The sequence below is a fragment of the Bacillus rossius genome, chromosome 1 (assembly GCF_032445375.1).
Source record: "Bacillus rossius redtenbacheri isolate Brsri chromosome 1, Brsri_v3, whole genome shotgun sequence".
NCBI lineage: Eukaryota > Metazoa > Arthropoda > Insecta > Phasmatodea > Bacillidae > Bacillus > Bacillus rossius.
The window spans coordinates 98,821,981-98,839,504 of NC_086330.1; the positions used below are offsets into that span (position 1 = coordinate 98,821,981).

The 17,524-nt window shown below is 37.8% G+C and overlaps 1 protein-coding gene across 1 annotated transcript in view; it reads left to right on the top strand.

Moving 5' to 3' along the window:
• The first annotated feature begins 9,415 nt into the window (after positions 1-9,415).
• Positions 9,416-17,524, top strand: part of LOC134540620 (protein artichoke-like) — a 55,733-nt gene continuing 47,624 nt past the window's right edge. Inside the window, exon 1 of the mRNA XM_063383464.1 lies at positions 9,416-9,608. The gene's annotated coding sequence lies outside the window, so the exon portion shown is untranslated. The remainder of the gene's footprint in view (positions 9,609-17,524) is intronic.

Sequence of the window (17,524 nt, forward strand, 5' to 3'; positions counted from 1 at the left end):
TAGCTGAAGTGGCTTCCCTGGCTTGTTTCAGGCAAAGCGAGATGCACGTATCCGGGGGACCCCCCCCACGGCAGGATCGCCCCAGTGAAGTTCTTCTACGAGCCGGGCGACCACCTGAAGGTGACGTGCAGTGCCGGCTACGTGGAGCGGCTGGAGGCGAGACCGGTCTGCCGCGGCGACGGCACCTGGTCCGAGGAGGTGCCCGAGTGCCGCAGCTACCGCGACGTCTGAGGCGGTCGCTCTCCGCTTCTGGCCCCCAAGTGGTGACGCTTATTGACGGCTCTCCCTCTCCTGTCTCAAAGTGGAGACTGCTACGTGGTTCTCAGGAATGTGCAACCATGCTCTCTTTCCTGCCCCAAAGTGACTCTCACACTCCTGCCCCAAAGTGATGTTCCATAGTGACATTATTTAGTGACGACTCTCACACTCCTTCCCTAAAGTGATTATGTAAATAAAGACTCTCACACTCCTGCACCAAAGTGACGATGTGTAGTGATGACTCTCACACCCCTGCCCCAAAGTGATGTCATGTGTGACGACTCTCACACTCCTGCCCGAAAGTGATGATGTGTGTGACGACTCTCACATTCCTTCCCCAAAGTGATAATGTGTGTGACGACTCTCACACTTCTGCCTCAAAGTGACGACGTGTGTGACGACTGTCATACGCCTGCTCCAAAGTGGTGACATCTAGTGACGGCTACGTGGTTCTAAGGCATTTTTGGACATTATCTCCTCGTGCCCCAAAGGGTGACGTGCAGTAAGGGCTCTGTGATGCGGCTAAAGGCGAAGCCAGTATGCCACGGCAAATGCGAGTTTGTGGACACGAGAAGAAACTCTCTCTCTCTCTCTCTCTCTCTCTCCCTCCTGCACCATGGCAGTGCAGCTTCGCTGACTATTGCTCGGATCTCTTGTCAGTCATTCAATCAGCCTTCAAGAGTTGCTGTACCATTGTTCCTTTTTTTTGGGGTTTCTTAAATGTAAGTTCGTCAGAAACATGTGGTTTTTGGCGAACTTATTAGAAGGCTTCTGCCTTCCACATCCAATCGGGTACATCCAACATTTACGAACAATCTAGTGTTATAGTCAGTGGCGGGTATGTTGTCAGCTTACAACATATGATAATTTTTTTAGCCTGTTACTTTTATGTATTAATTCCTTTGTCACTTGTACTTCGATGGATGCAGGCAATAACAGAAAAAAATTAGTTAACTTCCATGGAAGGAATGTTAAAGCTTTAGACTCAATAAACCTGTCCAAAACCTTCTCTTAGTCCAAATGCTTCAGTTTCTGCCTGCCAGTTTTGTTCATCACGTCGGGAGTGAACGTGGTGTGTGAAATATCAGCAGTTTGTCACAGTTATAATATACTTTAAGTTAATAAAGAGCACTATGTTGATTTTCTATAAATGCACTGTAATTGACTGAGGAATTTATAAATTGTCTTTATGACATAAACTTTCAAAATTTTAGTGGTAATTTCCCTTAATGATGATTGGGAAATACAAGAAACTGCCGACGCATACGTTTAGAATCGGGAATGAGAACCCGACACATGGAGAATTTCAGCAAGTGCAACAGTGGGCGGAGACATTCTGAATTGGAATCAAATTCTTGAACAACACTGGAAAACATTCATAGGCCAGAGTTTCGCGTAGTCTTAAAGAGTAAGTATAAGTAAAAATTACTATTTTTGCCTATTATTGTGTTTCTAAGGTGTTACAATGAAATTATGTTTATTATCTAAACAGCCGCTTCTAACAGAAATAAAGAGCATATAGATCATTCTTTTTACAAACCTGAATAATTGTGGACTAGTTATGTTCTATGTTCAATGAGTTGAAAGTTTCAAATTTCTGAACAAGCTAGTGTGTTGTGTTTGAAAATCTTCATTTCATCACCTTTCAACATTTCAAATGTGCAGAAAGGTAAATCGGCATCAACGATGCATTTATTGGTTAATATGAGAAATACTCGTGGTAAAAATGAGAATATTTCTAATTTTCATCTTACGATCTATCTCACCCCAGTGCTGAACGAACAGTAATTGAGAAAGCATTTATTCTTAAACAATGTTAAAATACAAAAATAATTTTGTGCTGCAAGTTTTTCTGTAAATAATATAGAGGTACGATTGTTTTAACATGGTGTTTCCTGTTGATTTTTTTCTTGTTTGTGTAAAAATATTTACTCTACTATTTTTTCTTTTTTTCTCGTTTTAAATGACTCGAAAATTACATGAAACTATTTTTCATTTATTTACATAAACAAACATAAAGTATAGGGCATGAAAATGATAGTTTTATTATTAAATATTGTATATATATTTAATCATATGACTATTTTATTCTTATATACAAATTATATCTGTGAATGTTGTATGTTTTATCAGACGAATCAAACGAAACGGAGAGTAATAAAATCACTTAATATTTATATTAAAATTTTTGATACAATACATATTGATGTAAATATAATCGTTTGAGACAAACATCATAACGAGAAAATCATAATGCATTCTCGTTCGTATCATAGAGCGTAAAGAAACTGTTTATTTTGTTGGTTGTTGCAGGTAAAGAGTGTCCCGTAGCTATTTATAATTTTAAAGTTACAGTCTAGTGTAGTAGGATTGATAGACTATTTTAAACCACTAGAGTGTGATAATATATGTACAATAAATTTTATATTTGCTAAATTATGTATTGCAGAAACGTGTTGTCAGTAAAATGGTTTTATAGAAAGAGCATACATCGATGGAAATGACATATTTTTAAGCATATTGGTGTTAAACATTGTATTACTCGAACTGTGAATAGTTGAGCAGTAAATACCACATGTAAATAATAAAATAAATTTCGAAAACGTGTGTTTAATGTTTACGTCTTTTTATCACAACCCTTTTCCTGGTTTGTTATTTCTTTAATTTGTTTTTACTTCTGAAGACGGCAAATTCAAGTGCCGCTTCATATACTGTGCAGTTAAATAATTTCTGAAGTATTTTCACCCAATTTGTTGTCCTACGAAATTAGTATTTTTATCGTGAGTTGGTTGATTTAATGCAACTTAGTAAATTATATTCCGATATTTAGTGACATGTCTTGGAATTATTCTAATTTTAATGTTTTAAAATAGACTACTTTTGAATACAGCATTTAGATTAGAAGTCAAAATGCAATGTATTATTTTCAGAGGAAAAAAATTCAATTATAGTAATAAATAAAAAACTTAATTTATGAAACCAGTGACTGTAATACAGAAGTGTTCAACAGTGGAACCTTAAAACTTGTAAGAAACTTAAACTTCAGTCTTTAAATGAATAAAAAATAAAATAAATACAAAAACAAGCTAAGTAACTGAGTTCCAGTCAACCAGTTTGAGTTTCCCCGGTTGTTGCCAAATACATTTTTTAATGTTTCGAAAGGTTTTTTATTCCATGACTATCCTGCACTGTAAATTTTTTTTTATACTTTTACAAGGAAAATCCTTGTAAACTCAGTTGCCATTGATATCAGTTGTAAACATACAACGCAGAGCTTTGTAAAATTACAAATGGTTCAAAGCTCTGCCATGCTGTTTTACATGCGATGTTGTTTGCAACTTAGTATCCAAGGACATTCCTTGTAAATGCCAAAAAAATTAATTGTGTTTGTGATAAAAAAAATATTTATTTTCCGTGAAATATCTTACAACAGCCTGGCACTGCTACAAGCATAAAGTGAGCCTTACGTCAAAAACAGACGAACGAAACGAAGTTTCGGTTTGAATTTCTCATCGTTTCATCTTCCCTCCGACGCGTAATCCACTTTCCCTGCGCTGTAGACGCAGACAATATGATTTGCAACAACACCTTGCATTTCTGCCGCACGTGTCTCCTCGCCTCCGCGCGGGTGGGAACTCTCGTTAGCGAACGTTGCTTCGTTGCCGCGAGCCTGCAGCGGGCGTTCCTCGTCCGGGGCCCGCCGGGCGAGCGGCGGGGGCGGGCAGGGCCGGGGGCCGGAGGGGGCGGCGCGAACAGATAAGAGTCTATTGTGATCTCCGGGGGTGCACCGCCAGCCCTGGAGCCCTGGGGCGAATAGGAAAAGGGACGACGATGATAGCATCCCGAACGCCTTCCTCGTGTGTAATATTGCTTCCTGGGACCTTCCAAGAACCTCTGAGGGGAAGGCCGCAGCCGAGGTCTTCCTGCATCCTACACAGTTTCCCGCTTGAGCTTGTCAGCCAGGGCAGGGCAAGCCGGGGAACCACCTCGCTCTGGACATTTCCTTTTTATGGTCCTTTCGGTATAGCTTTATTTTTGAGAAATATAACATCATTATTGGGAAAAGGAACAATTACATTTTTATTTGCATTTTAATTGATTTTTCATTATTTTATATTATAACGCGATTTCATCAGGTAAACTTTTTCTTGAAGGAAAATTAAAATTTGTAGAGTAAAACATAGTCTTTGAGTGTTAATTTTTAATATTTCCGTGCTTTTTTATTAGGGGGATATTTTATACCACCAATCACTTGTAAGGCCCAACTACATAGCACTAGAGCCCCGCAAAGAATAGTATAGCATCTGTTGTTAGCTGTAGCGTCCAACTATTACTCTGACAGCTAGTAGTGTTCGATTTGCTTATTTAAAGCGTGTACCCAAACAGGTTGTATATTTAACCCTTTTAGGATGTTTGTCCATTGCAGTAGACCATTTAAATTGAGATAATTAATCGATTTGATACCTACTAATATTTCGTGGTGCACATTCGAATAAACAAAATCCCTTACGGCTATGTTCATATATTTTATTAATATAGTACTGTATATTTTAGAATATTTTTGATTTAGTAATGTTATTGTAATTTATTTTATAATTTTTATTCGTAACTGTAAATTCAAAAGAAAAACCTAGTTCAATCTAATACAAGTTTATGTTATAAATTGACTAAGTTGGATTAAAAGTTACACTGACATAAATCGTGACAATTTTGTGTTATTGCCCGCTGAGTGCTAGAATAAATAGTTGGGTTCCTTCGTTCCTCACCTAAAGAAATCAAAATACTTGATCGCAGAACACTCCAAATTATGCGCACTTACTCTCTTCCCTTGTATACGCCTTCTCTGTAAAGCGGTGCACAAAAGCAGGTGGTAGCCATGCGTGTATTATTACATAGATATTGCGAAGTGCCGCTTTCTGTCCAGCTGATTGTCTCAATAAAGCATTGAGCGTATTTTGTGCTCACATTGTGGAAAAAGTTTCAAAATACCGCATGTTATTGGATCACCACTGTTTAAGGTTCCCGCCTAGTCGCACGTGTATTTGTGTCAGTGAGGCGGGATGCTAAATGCTTCAAGCGCAGTATCGCCTCAAAGCGCAAGGCTCTGAACTGGAGCGCAGTCTTTTAACTGGCTTATAGGGAAACTATGAGATTTGAGCGTTGTACATAACATAATATGAAGATAAATGTGCAATGCAATTCTCTTGCGTGCTTTCAAGAATATGTACCAAAAGTTTGGTTTGATGCCTAAAAATGGTTCTGAAAACAGTCGTTTCGGCCGTTCCCACGCCTCCAGAAGCACGCGCGCCGCCGGCGACCGACGATGTGGCCTGACGATGGGAGAGACGTGAATCCGAAACGACCTTTAGAATTCCGGATTCCTCCCGCTTACCCTCGAATAGTTTTACTAACTCTCTAACTCTCTCTGCAAAGTGCTTTCCAACTATCCCTCACGGTACTAGTTCGCTATCGGTCTCGTGGTCGTATTCATCCTTATATGGAGTTTGCCACCCACTTAAGGCTGCATTCTCAAGCAACCCGACTCTGAGAGAGACCCATCCGTGCTGAACAGCGGTAACTACGGGCCTGGCGCCCTCTGTGGGTGTATTATTTTTATATAGTTTTGTCGTGTTATTCGGAAAATACACATATTTTGCAGGATTATTACTACATTACACTAATGGTAGGTTTATGCATTAAAAACTCGATAGCCTATTTGTGTTAAAATACACAGTTACAGTGAAAATAAATTATTCTTCTGATAGTTTTACACACACACTGTCCTAGTAAATTTATTTTATTAGCGTAAAGTAAAATTACACGTATTGTTGTGATAATAACACGCAAACGAGATATGTGTATTCTATACAAACTACATGTATTTTAAAACACTATTAGTAAGTGCAAATTGACTCACTTTTATTCCTGTGTGCTTAGGCAACAATCCTTATCAAAAATTAACACAAAATCGTGTAATTTACACAAAAAGTAGGTTTATATTCTAAAAACTCAAAATTTGTGTAAAAATACACAGTTTATGAGTAAATAACTCTTTTTTTTTGTTTTATATCCACAATGTAAACATATTCCTTAAAATACATGAACAAAAGTTTAGTAATTTTACATTTTTGTTGTGTAATCTTTAAAAACTTGTTCAGTTTGTGTAATTTTACACACATGTTTCTTGATAACCAAATTGTGCTGCAGGCTTCTTTAAAAAATACACAAATGTAAATATTTTATTTCAATAAAATATGTGTTAAATAAAACATTTGGATGGATTTGTTTAATGTCATGTACAACAAGGGTTAAATTAATCAATGCGTTTTTTAATACACTGTTAATGTATACACACACTTACGTTACTGTGAAAGAACATAACATGAGCCACAGTGAATTTACAACTACCAAGGAATTACAAAAATATAATTTATTTTACTATTCATAGTGACAAATATCTTTTAATTTTATATTATGTTTCGAAAGTCGTATTCAATTTATTTTCATGATTGTTAATGACCGTGATTTTCGTGAGGTAAAAATGCTTCACTATTAATCAGAAGGTTATGGATTCTATCCTCCACTAGGTCACTCAGATTATATTAAGTAATTACCTGATAATTAAAATTTATCTAATTAAAAAAATCTATAGTAGACATGGTTCAGTAACAGATATAAGCTGCAAAAAGTAAAATGTTTTTGGAAGTATTACAAATTAAAATGTTTATTGTTAGTGTAAATTTAATTAATGATGCAGTAAAATTAACGAATAGCTATGGTAAATTTTCAAATGCAAGCATTTGTAAATTTAAATAAAACGGACTTATAATGTACCAAGATCTATGGCATATTTACCAAACTATAGTTATAAGAATTTTACACTAAATGTATGTGACGGCAGAGGCGCCAACGATGTTAGTGTCATGTAACACCTATATGTGTAGGTGTATTTTTACTCTTTTGTATAAGTAAAATATTATATTTAAAAAAACTAACAAATCACGCTTTTAATAGTTACCACGGGCGAAGATCTCAGCTGACCAGGGGGGACCGACTTCCCCCCTCCCGGGAAATAAGAAGTCCCTCACTGAGGGGGGGTCTGCATGCACTTCCAAAAACGTGACTGTGAAACGGGTTTGATGTCAAAACTATGTTCCATGGAAAACATTATGTGAATTTTAAAGTTTTCTGCTTGTTGCATGCATGTACGCCAAAATATGGACAGCATTCAACATACAAGCATCGTATCCAGAGATAACGTGTCGGTGAATCCCTTATGCAAAACTATCAGACCGCATCGTCCCCCCCCCACCCACCCCCCGTGAAAAATTTCCTCGGGGCCCCCTTGCAGATCCTACATATTTGGGCCCATGTCAGTTACACATTAAATGGTTCATAAATTAAAGTAAAAAAACGCCTTTTGACAGTAATGGACTAAAATGTAAGGGGTTAACTGGTATCCTTTGAAAAGTTCCACTATCTACCTTCTGGCCCCATCATCAGATCATTTCGATGGTACTAAATTATTGTATTGAAATCCGGATTACATACCTATACTTGCAAAGTTTCAAATCGATACGACAGATAGAAGTAGGTTAAAATCGACTTCCAAGATTTGTTTACATAGTTCGTTAGTTAGTTACAAGTAAAGCTTATCAGAGCGTGTTAAAAATACACCAACACGTGTATGTATAAAATTACACCAACATCGGTGAAGTCTCTGCTACTAAATGTATTTTGTTTAAAACTACAATTTTTTTTAAAGTGCAGATTTAAAACGAACTTGGAAACAGGACTACTCATTTGCCCTCAGCGTATTCTTAAATGATTTTCGTAAACAGATAAGTTGAATAGTTTGCAAATCGTGTATTTTTCCATCGTGTGTTACCCGGGTAGGCGGGGGGTGCAACGACAAATCTCTTAATTTACATTCATTAACCACCCATCTTCAGACGCTGTCCATCAACCCTTCCGCAGTGTTTCGGGGGTTGCAAGCCAGCGGTGTCGATGGGGAGAGTGATTTCAACCACGTGACAACATGCCGTCTCCCGAAGCTCCTGTCTAACTCCACACGGGCTGAGTAAGTTGTTGTTCCAAGCGGGGCTTTTCTTCGTGTTCGTGTTCTGACCCGACGACGCAATCAACATAACTTAGCAGCCAGCTCGTCCCACGGACTCACGTTGGTTATGTCTGCTTCGATGTCTCTTCGAGCGAAGAATAAGAAAATGTTAAAAATCATAAAGTAAAAAAAAAAAAAAGATGGAGAGGAAAAGACGTCTAACGTGTGCACACTGGGAAACTTTTATAAAGACACTCTTTATTTACTTTCTCCCCATCTTTGAAGTTCCAACTTGCAATTCGTAACTCACAGACCACCAATGCTGAGTCAGGCAGAAACGCTCTTCAAATTGAATTTCTGGTAAAAAGGTCTCTAGCACACGCACACACACACATACCAACACACGCCCTTTCACCCACCCCAACCCACGAACACACATACACACACAAACTATTTTTTTCTTTCCTCCGCTCTAGCAAAGGAAAAAAAACATAGTGATTGGTACAGGACATATCTTACGGAAAATTACACATATAAAATAATATTCTTTAAAATTTTGTTAAACTTTAAATTTTTTGGAAAGTATCTTTTAAATATGAAAAAAAAAAATTAAACGTAGTGTAATAATGCAGTGTTTTAATTTCTTAACACCAGATCATTATTTATTATTACTGCGAAACACTTTCCCAATCGTAAAATGACAAGCATAGAATAGCTTCGCTGCGGTCATATCTACATGAAAACAAAAATTTGTCGAGCGAACTTGCTACGAGTTTTTTTTGTAGGAATCGTAGTAGTTGTTGCATGGGATATATATGATGTATACATTCTATGGTTGTTGGCTACAAAAATTTACTCCTTCACAGTCTAGCGATCACTCTATCCCTGTAACGACTCTACGACGCGATGAGTCGTCTGCAATGTCGCGAGGTTGACGTGGGGATACCATAAATACGCGCATACCATAAATACGGTACGTGCATGTGTCATAATTTTCGGTGAAGGTCACGAGTGACATAAATACTACTTTACTTTACGGCACGCGCACCAGTATTACTGTTCGCGTGCCGAAAACACTGCGTTCTCGCGCGCGCGCACACACACAGCACGCCCGTCGAAGGTCGCGGATGTTGTCGCGGAGTAGACGACTGACAGCGCGTTATCTTCCGCAGGTGGGAAACCCAGCGCGCCATCGCAGTGCCCGGCCGGCTGGGTGTTTCCCCGCAAGGACGCGACTCTTAGCCGAAGACAACATCTCGTGCGCTGTTGCGTAGCGACGCCCGAGGACAAGGTAAGCAAGTTCGGCTTCGTTTTCGCTCTTGCACGCTTACGTCGCGCCGTGTAGCGTGACAGGAAGACTGCGTTTCACTTTTTTGATGTGTAACAACTTACAATTAGCTCTCGGCATACGGCATTTGGTAGGAGTTATTTCCTGAATGGAACAGAAATGTGTAACCACGGTGCTGTCATCTGTGGCGGATAGCGCGAACTAACGTTCTCAAAGCACAGGGAAGTTTTAATTTTGAACTGTTTGATAAATTTTAACCAGATGGGCAATATTTTAATAAACTTCCTTGTCAGTACTCAAGTCAAAAGTCGGGTTCCGTATTTTTCGCTTTCATCGAAGCCGTTTCAATATATAGTTTAATCTTTCGCTTTTTAACTGCTTCGGAAACGAATTCTAGCGGTGAGTGTGTAAACTAAGTGTGTTTCGCGTCAATAAATATAGTTCATAACACAATTTTCGTATATATTTACACGTTCAGTATCATTTTAAAGTATTCTACGTTAAATTTCGTGTCTGAGTTACGTATTATAAGTTTAATTAGAACATGAACACATGAATTTGCTCGTTACTGATATTAGATGTTTGCACATCACTGGCGAGCACTGAAAGACTAGCTCTTTTTATATTTTTTTTAATGAAACATTATTACAGTTGGCAGAATAATGTCAGAAACACTGTTAACAGAAGTATCGGAGTGTGGAAAGTATGTAACAAATATTGTTCCACGACGCGTGTTTTTAAAACAAGTTTTGAATTGTAACATCTTTACAGCGTGTTACAGATGACAGCAGCAGCGTACGATTTCGTATACTTTCGAACTCTTTTGTAAACTTTTACATATTTTCGCATACTTTTGCATACTTTCACAACTCGTAATTCGCAAATATAAAATCTCAACTCTGAGGTTGGATCCGGTGTTAGCGTTATGATTGTGACAATATGTTAGAAATTTCCAATTGGGGCATGGATCATATTTTAGCTTTCATAAACGCTGCATTATTTTATTTTTTGGTTCCATTGAATGAATTGACAGACACAAGTAAATAAATATATATTTTTAACCTATGATTACGTTTGTTTCAAATATGAGAGTTCCCAAAAATCCTATCCTTCATACCTGTGAAGTTTTACTTTTTTTTTTTTTTTTCCTTTTTTCCCTAACCTAACTAAAACTAAGTGTATTTGTTTGAAGGGTCCGTGTTAAGGAGGGACCTCGGTGCGTCTCGAGCCGAAGCCTATACGCCTATAAGCACCATGTGCTTTGTGTGGGGATTGGCCAGCCATGACAGCGATTGCAACCATGACTAACTCCCCTATATTAACTCTAGACTATAACGATGTCACGTTGGGCCCAGGTAAAACCTGCATGGTCACAGGGAGAACCCTGGGAACAAACATGCTGGTTGCAACAGGCGTGCGTTAATTGCGTAGGAGAATACAGGAGACAGAGGAATGTCTCAATTAAGAACATCTTGAGGGGGGGGGGGGGGGAATGGCTAAATTGTATGAATTGTCACCATATTTTAAATTTATCTGCCCCAACATAACCTATCATTTACTTTTAAAATAGTATAAATAAAACCTAAGATGGACGAACGCCGCTAATTCTGGAGCCTGTTTAGGGTTCACTGTAAGTAGGTTTCCAAACCCTACTCCTACTGAAACGACACTGGGTTCAATTCCGATCAGGAACAACCCAGGATTTTTTTCCCGCAAGTGATGAAACGTGGCGGACTTTCCATGAGCTGGTGTTGTTTTGATTTTCAGGGCGCTGTCGCACAGCCATTTCCATCAAAACCACATTTCCTTCCCGTAGCCCTTCATCGTTTCTAATGACTTCATAGTGAGGTTAAACTCATTGATTCCTTCCAAATTTTTGACGAGAATGCGTCTTATTTGTGCCATTTAGAAAAGTAGAGTGTAACAAGGATACCTACTACGATAAATTTGGAAACATTATGACATACAAACCGGTCTTTTGAATAACTATTAGAGTTGCGTGTATATATATATATATTTATTTATTTATTTATATAAAGTATGTGTGTATGGTAACGGCTTACGCATGTACCAATCTAAACATTTTTGCTATACTTACAGGTCACTATGAGTAACATGCAAGTTTTTCGAACGTTCGATTCCAGGTGACTAATCTGCTTTAAGAGCAGATTTAGTTTGTGCATAAATTAGTGTTTTTTTTTTTTTAATTTTCCGGTACAACAACTTGCTGTGAGACGAAATTACAAAGAAAAGTTCGAAAAAGTTGCAAGGTCGAGGCGGTTGGCAAATTTATACCATCATAATGACAAGAAACGACGATTGTAAGAAAGAACAGCTTGAGACAATTAATTACAAAAAGGAATCACACACCGGTAACATTGATTGGAAATTCTGTTTTTTTTTTGTACTTTCCATTTATGCTACGTATTCACGTTAACAACATGGCGCATTGACCCGACACTGCCCACCCCAATTTTTTTGATGTGTAACATATTAGCTCTTAGTACCTATAAAGATTTTAGTACGAGTAGGCCTAATTTCGTGAATTAAACGGAAGTCGATTGGAACAGAAATGTTTAACCACGGTGCTGCCATCTGTGATAGTTTCAGAAATCTCGAAAATATGGCGGACCCGCTTGAGTCAAACTTTATTTTATAAATAATAGACATTAAAATAATGATAACTTAAAAGCTAAGTAATACAATTTCTAAAATCCATAGTTAAGTTTGGAATGTAGAAATAGGGCAGCGTTCGTCATACTGTAGAGACACAAGTAATTGTTAGTCTACTTGTATTCGACGCCATGTTGAATACAAAAATTTCGTAATGAAATGTTTACTGTTAAATTCTGAATCAGCTCATTAAGGTTAAGGTTGGTTTGTAGCAAGTATTTATAAACTGATTTCAGTCATTTAAGCAAGAAAAAAGTTCAAAAATATACTTAGTGATATAATATGTGTTTTAAAAAATTGCAGGTTAATATTTTAGAAATGCCGTAAAAGTATAGCTTCTAATATATGTACCTAAGTATACACTCCCTTTTTTCCTAAGGGAAAGTGGGGTAAAACCGGGTATCAAATAATTTTGGACTTATAAAACTACCATTAAGTGCTGAATGGATTATATAAATTAACATTTAGTGAGACATCTGATGTATCGAAGACCTAATATAGTTTAAAGAAAATACTATTTTCTTAAACAAAATATATATATGAATATAAAAAAATTTGTTATTTTAGCACAGGGTTAGGTAAAACTGGGTACCTGCGAGGAAACCACTAACATGTAACCTAGTGACGAGATTTCTATATCAAATTTACACTTTACACTCTAAATGTTAAGAAACTGAATACACATAACTATTAAAGCAAAAATATCTAGAAATCAACACTTAAAAAAATAAAAGCAACACTCCGAATATGTTCACTGCAATCTCAATTAGCACTGTAACCAGTCTTCTACTAAAACCAAACATACTGAATTCATGAAAGGTTCAGATAAATCTTGCGGAAAATGAAAACATTATTTACAGCAAATCTGACTAGAAATATTGGTGCAAAAATCACAAACATAAGTTTAACTCAAATCAGGTCCACTGCACTCTTCATGAGCACATTCTCTACACACTGGGCACTGGATCTTTTCTTCTCCTGATCGTGAATACACAAACAATTCAATCCAAAATATACAGGCTGTGGTATCTTCGTCCTCTGAGGACGAACTCACTTCAGCATTTCACGATAACCACTCTTTCTGATGCTTCTTTGTTTGTCGGTTCTTTGACTTTGTCTTCTTCTCAGCTTGAAAGAGCTTTCTTCGTTTTGGATGCCTAAGTGGTTTTGAATTGGCCAAATCTTCTTCAAGTTCTTTCTTATATAGAGTTGAAGTCAAAATTACAGTGTTTCCTCTTTTTCTGTTGGCTATCAATTTTGGTTGTTCATTTTGTTTTGGAAGTGGCCTTAGAATAAAAGGATAAATCGTGATAGCCGATTCTTTACCTTCTGATGTTGATGACTGAGCTGTGTCAATCAGGCCTAGGCCTGCAGATACTAAAGGCGGAGCAGTGTCGCTTGTAGGCCTAGATACCGGAGGCAGAGCAGTGTTAATTATAAGCCTAGATGTTGAAGCCAGAGCAGTGTCGCTTGTAGTCCTAGATGCCGAATGCAGAGCAGTGTCACTTAGCCTAGATGTTGAAGCCAGAGCAGTGTCGCTTGTAGGCCTAGATGTTGAAGACGGAGAAGTATCACTTGTAGGCCTAGATGCTGAAGGCCCAACTTGTATTAATATTTCTCCAGCAGATGATTGTTCTTATTCATCTCGTGAATGTTCTCGACGATGATCTACTGTAGGAATGGGATTGTCAGTGATTTCTGCAAGAGCATACAGATGATCGGGAATTGCATTTCGGTTAAATGGGTATATTACAGTTTTTTTAAACCAACTGACAGCAGTTTTGCATCACACATGCTTTTAAAAATGCACCTCTGAACAATTTTTCCACTTCATATATAGTCACTTGTCCAAGATATTCAAATAGCCATTTCCGAACTTCCTGCTCATAATATGCACTCAGAGGGGCCATAAATGACACATCCTTTGGCTGTACAATGAGGAGAGAAACACAATATGACAACATGATTTTCCCTAGCTAGGTTCACAAGATCTAAATTTTTTGTGTGGGAAACATGGACATCAAGAAGTAATAGCACATGTTTTTCAAATGATGGATGTGTAAATTCTATGAATTTATTGAACCATATAAGAAAAGATTCTTTCTGAATCCATCCACTTTGATGATAGACAGCAAAGGAGCCAGGAGGCGTGTCATCCATTAGTTTGAGGTTTTCTTTCTTCCTTTTGGAAGATAAACATAGGGGGCATGAAGTTGCCTGCTGTGTTCCTGCATGTCTCAACTGTCACAAGGATGTGTATTTCAGATTATGACAAAGACCCCACTTGCTCTTTTCCACAAAGAGCTAGAACTATCTAAGGTTTGTTAGGCAATATCATAATGGCGGTCTCGTCAACGTTATAGACACTGTTGGGAGAGAAATTGTATTTTTCATAAAGCAATTCCAAGAGATCATACAACTTTCCAACTGACACATGGTTGAAACATTTTGCACGTGCAACTGAAGAGTTCTCGGGATTTCTCAATGAGAGTTATTTGTGCCTTTGTAAGATACCATACAGTCAATCCTTCCCTGATTTCCTTTTTTCTGTACTAAATGTATTCGGAATGTCGTTACTTTTTGCTAACTGAAACGCGAGTTCACGAACATCAGTCAAAGTAAGACCAAAAATCCTCTCTTCAAAAAACTAAATAAATTCGACGAGTTCTTATTCTTGTACCACAGAGAACACTGTTTTATATCGACACAACTTCTTTTCGGCAGCTGTTTGTAGTGCTAAACTCTCTTAACGGACCTTCCTAACTCTATCCTCGAGTGTAGACTGTGGAACACCGTATTCCTGTGATGCTATCTTGTAACACATTGTTCCTTCTAGCACATCTCGTATAGCAACTAACATACTTTATTCCTTCCAATTCGCCCTACAATTTTTTCTTACATAATGATGTGATAACCTGATGAAAGAACGAAAAAAAAGTCAATTTAAATTTGATGGAAATATATTCACAAACATTCATTACAGTAGAAAACGATGGTCAATTTATGGTTGGCTACAATGCCTCTAACTGTATTTGACTCCAACTGTCTTTGTCTCCAAAAGCCTTTGACTCCAACAACTTTTGGCTCCAAAAGTAATTGGCTCCAAACGTCTTTGGCACCAACAGCTTTTGGCTTCAACATTCTTTAGCTCCAAAAGTCATTTGCACCAAAAGGATTTGGCTCAAACAGTCTTTGGCTAAAACTGTATTTGACTCCAAAAGTCATTAGCTGAAGTCTTTGGCTCCAACAGTTTTTGTCTCCAAAAGCCATTGGCTCTAACAATCTCTGTCCACAAAAGCTATGACTCCCAACGTCATTGACTCTAGGTGTCTTAGGCCTAACTTCTTCAAAAACATTCAGCTACAAGGCATCTTGGCTTCTAAGCTACAAGACTATAAAACTACAAGGCTATGAGACTACAGTGTTACAGAACTGTAAGACTACAATACAACAGGACTATGAGACTACGAGTCTGCGATGCTCCAACTAGCCACAAGACTACAAGGCTTCGAAGCTACGAGACTACGAAGCTACATAGCAACAGGCTACGAAACTACAGTGCTACAGGCCTCTTGGCTACGAAGCTACAAGTCTATGAGACTACAAGGCCACAAGGCTACGATGCAACATTGCAAATAAAGGCTACGAGATTACAAGACTACAGGACAACAGACTACGAAGCTAAAAGTCTACGTGGCTACAAGGCTCCAGGGCTAAGAGACTACGAGGCTACAGGACTACAAGACTACAAGACTTCTAGGCCATGGGACTACGTGGCTGCACGAATACAAGACTACGAGACTAAAGGGCAACAGGTATCTTGGCTACGAAGCTACAACTATATGAGACTGCAATGCTACGATGCTAAATGGCAAAAAAAAGCTACGAGACTACAGGACTAAAAGACTACGGGGCTACTAGGTTCCAAGGCTACAAGTCTACGAGGCTACAGGACAATAAATCTACAAGACTACGAGACTACGAGGATTCTATTCTACAAGTCTGCAACTGGTGGTAATAGCTACAATTAGAAGCGAAGGTTAATTTATCTCATGCAAATACTTGTTTCAAGTAGTCGCGATTCTTGCAACAGTTGGCGCCACGTGGTGTGTTGTACAGACACCCGCTGTTTTATGTGGGATGCGGGATGCTCACTCAAGATCTTGAGAGGAGGGCTTCGCTAGACATCAAGGAGAAGGAAATTTTCTCACGTATCAATGTTTCTCAGCTGCTTCAAGTCATAGTAATCGTCTAAGTAATGAATATCTTGGTGTGCCATGTTTTACAGGCACTCGTTCTTTCATTTGGGATGCGGTATGTTTATTCATGCTTGCAAGAAAAGGAGGGTTTCGCTAGAAACCAAGGAGATTGAAGTTATTCTTGCATGATAGTGATTCCAAGCTGTCTTAAAGCATATTACCTGACTGATTAATGATTTTTGTTTGATGTTTACCTGATAAATAAACGTAAGTTCTGAACTAGAAACAGAAATTCACTAATTAAATGCAGATCTGAATAAAATTGCAAGTCCCATTAAGTGAAAAAATATTTTTGTGTCCAGATTGATATCTCTGAAATAACTTGAAGCACTCGGAAAAAATCTGCATTTGTTTCGCCATAAATAACCAGGAGCACACGGAGAAAAACAATAGAAGCGTCGCCATGAATGGCAAGAATAACAGGGACAAACCAACAAAATATTGGCAGGAATAATCAGAAGTACACGGAGAAAACCATGAAAATATTTCCAGGAAAAATCAGGAGCACATGGAGTATACTAACAGAAATTCTTCTCGATCAAGATCAGCTAATCACAAAATATATATATATATATATATATATATATATATATATATATATATATATATATATTACAAAAACAGCATCTGTAGCTTTGGAGCGTCTCCTTTGTTCAACAAGGATAGAGTTCTAGCACTAGCCAGAATTTTTGTAACTTCTTATTTGTTTGTAATTTGTTATTTTGTGTGATATTTTTCTTGTGAATCACTGATCCTAATTTAGTAAGATTATTCCTGCCAATATTTTGCTGGTTTCTGTAAGTTCTTCTGGCCGTATTTGGCGATGCTTCTATTGGTTTTCACGGTATGCTCCTGGTTATTCCTGGCGAAACTACTGCTGACGTTATTCGAGTGCTACTGGTTATTTTTGAGGTATCAGTATCTGCATTACAATTTTTTCATTAATTACACCTGAAAATTTATTTAGAGTTACATTTCATTAGTGAA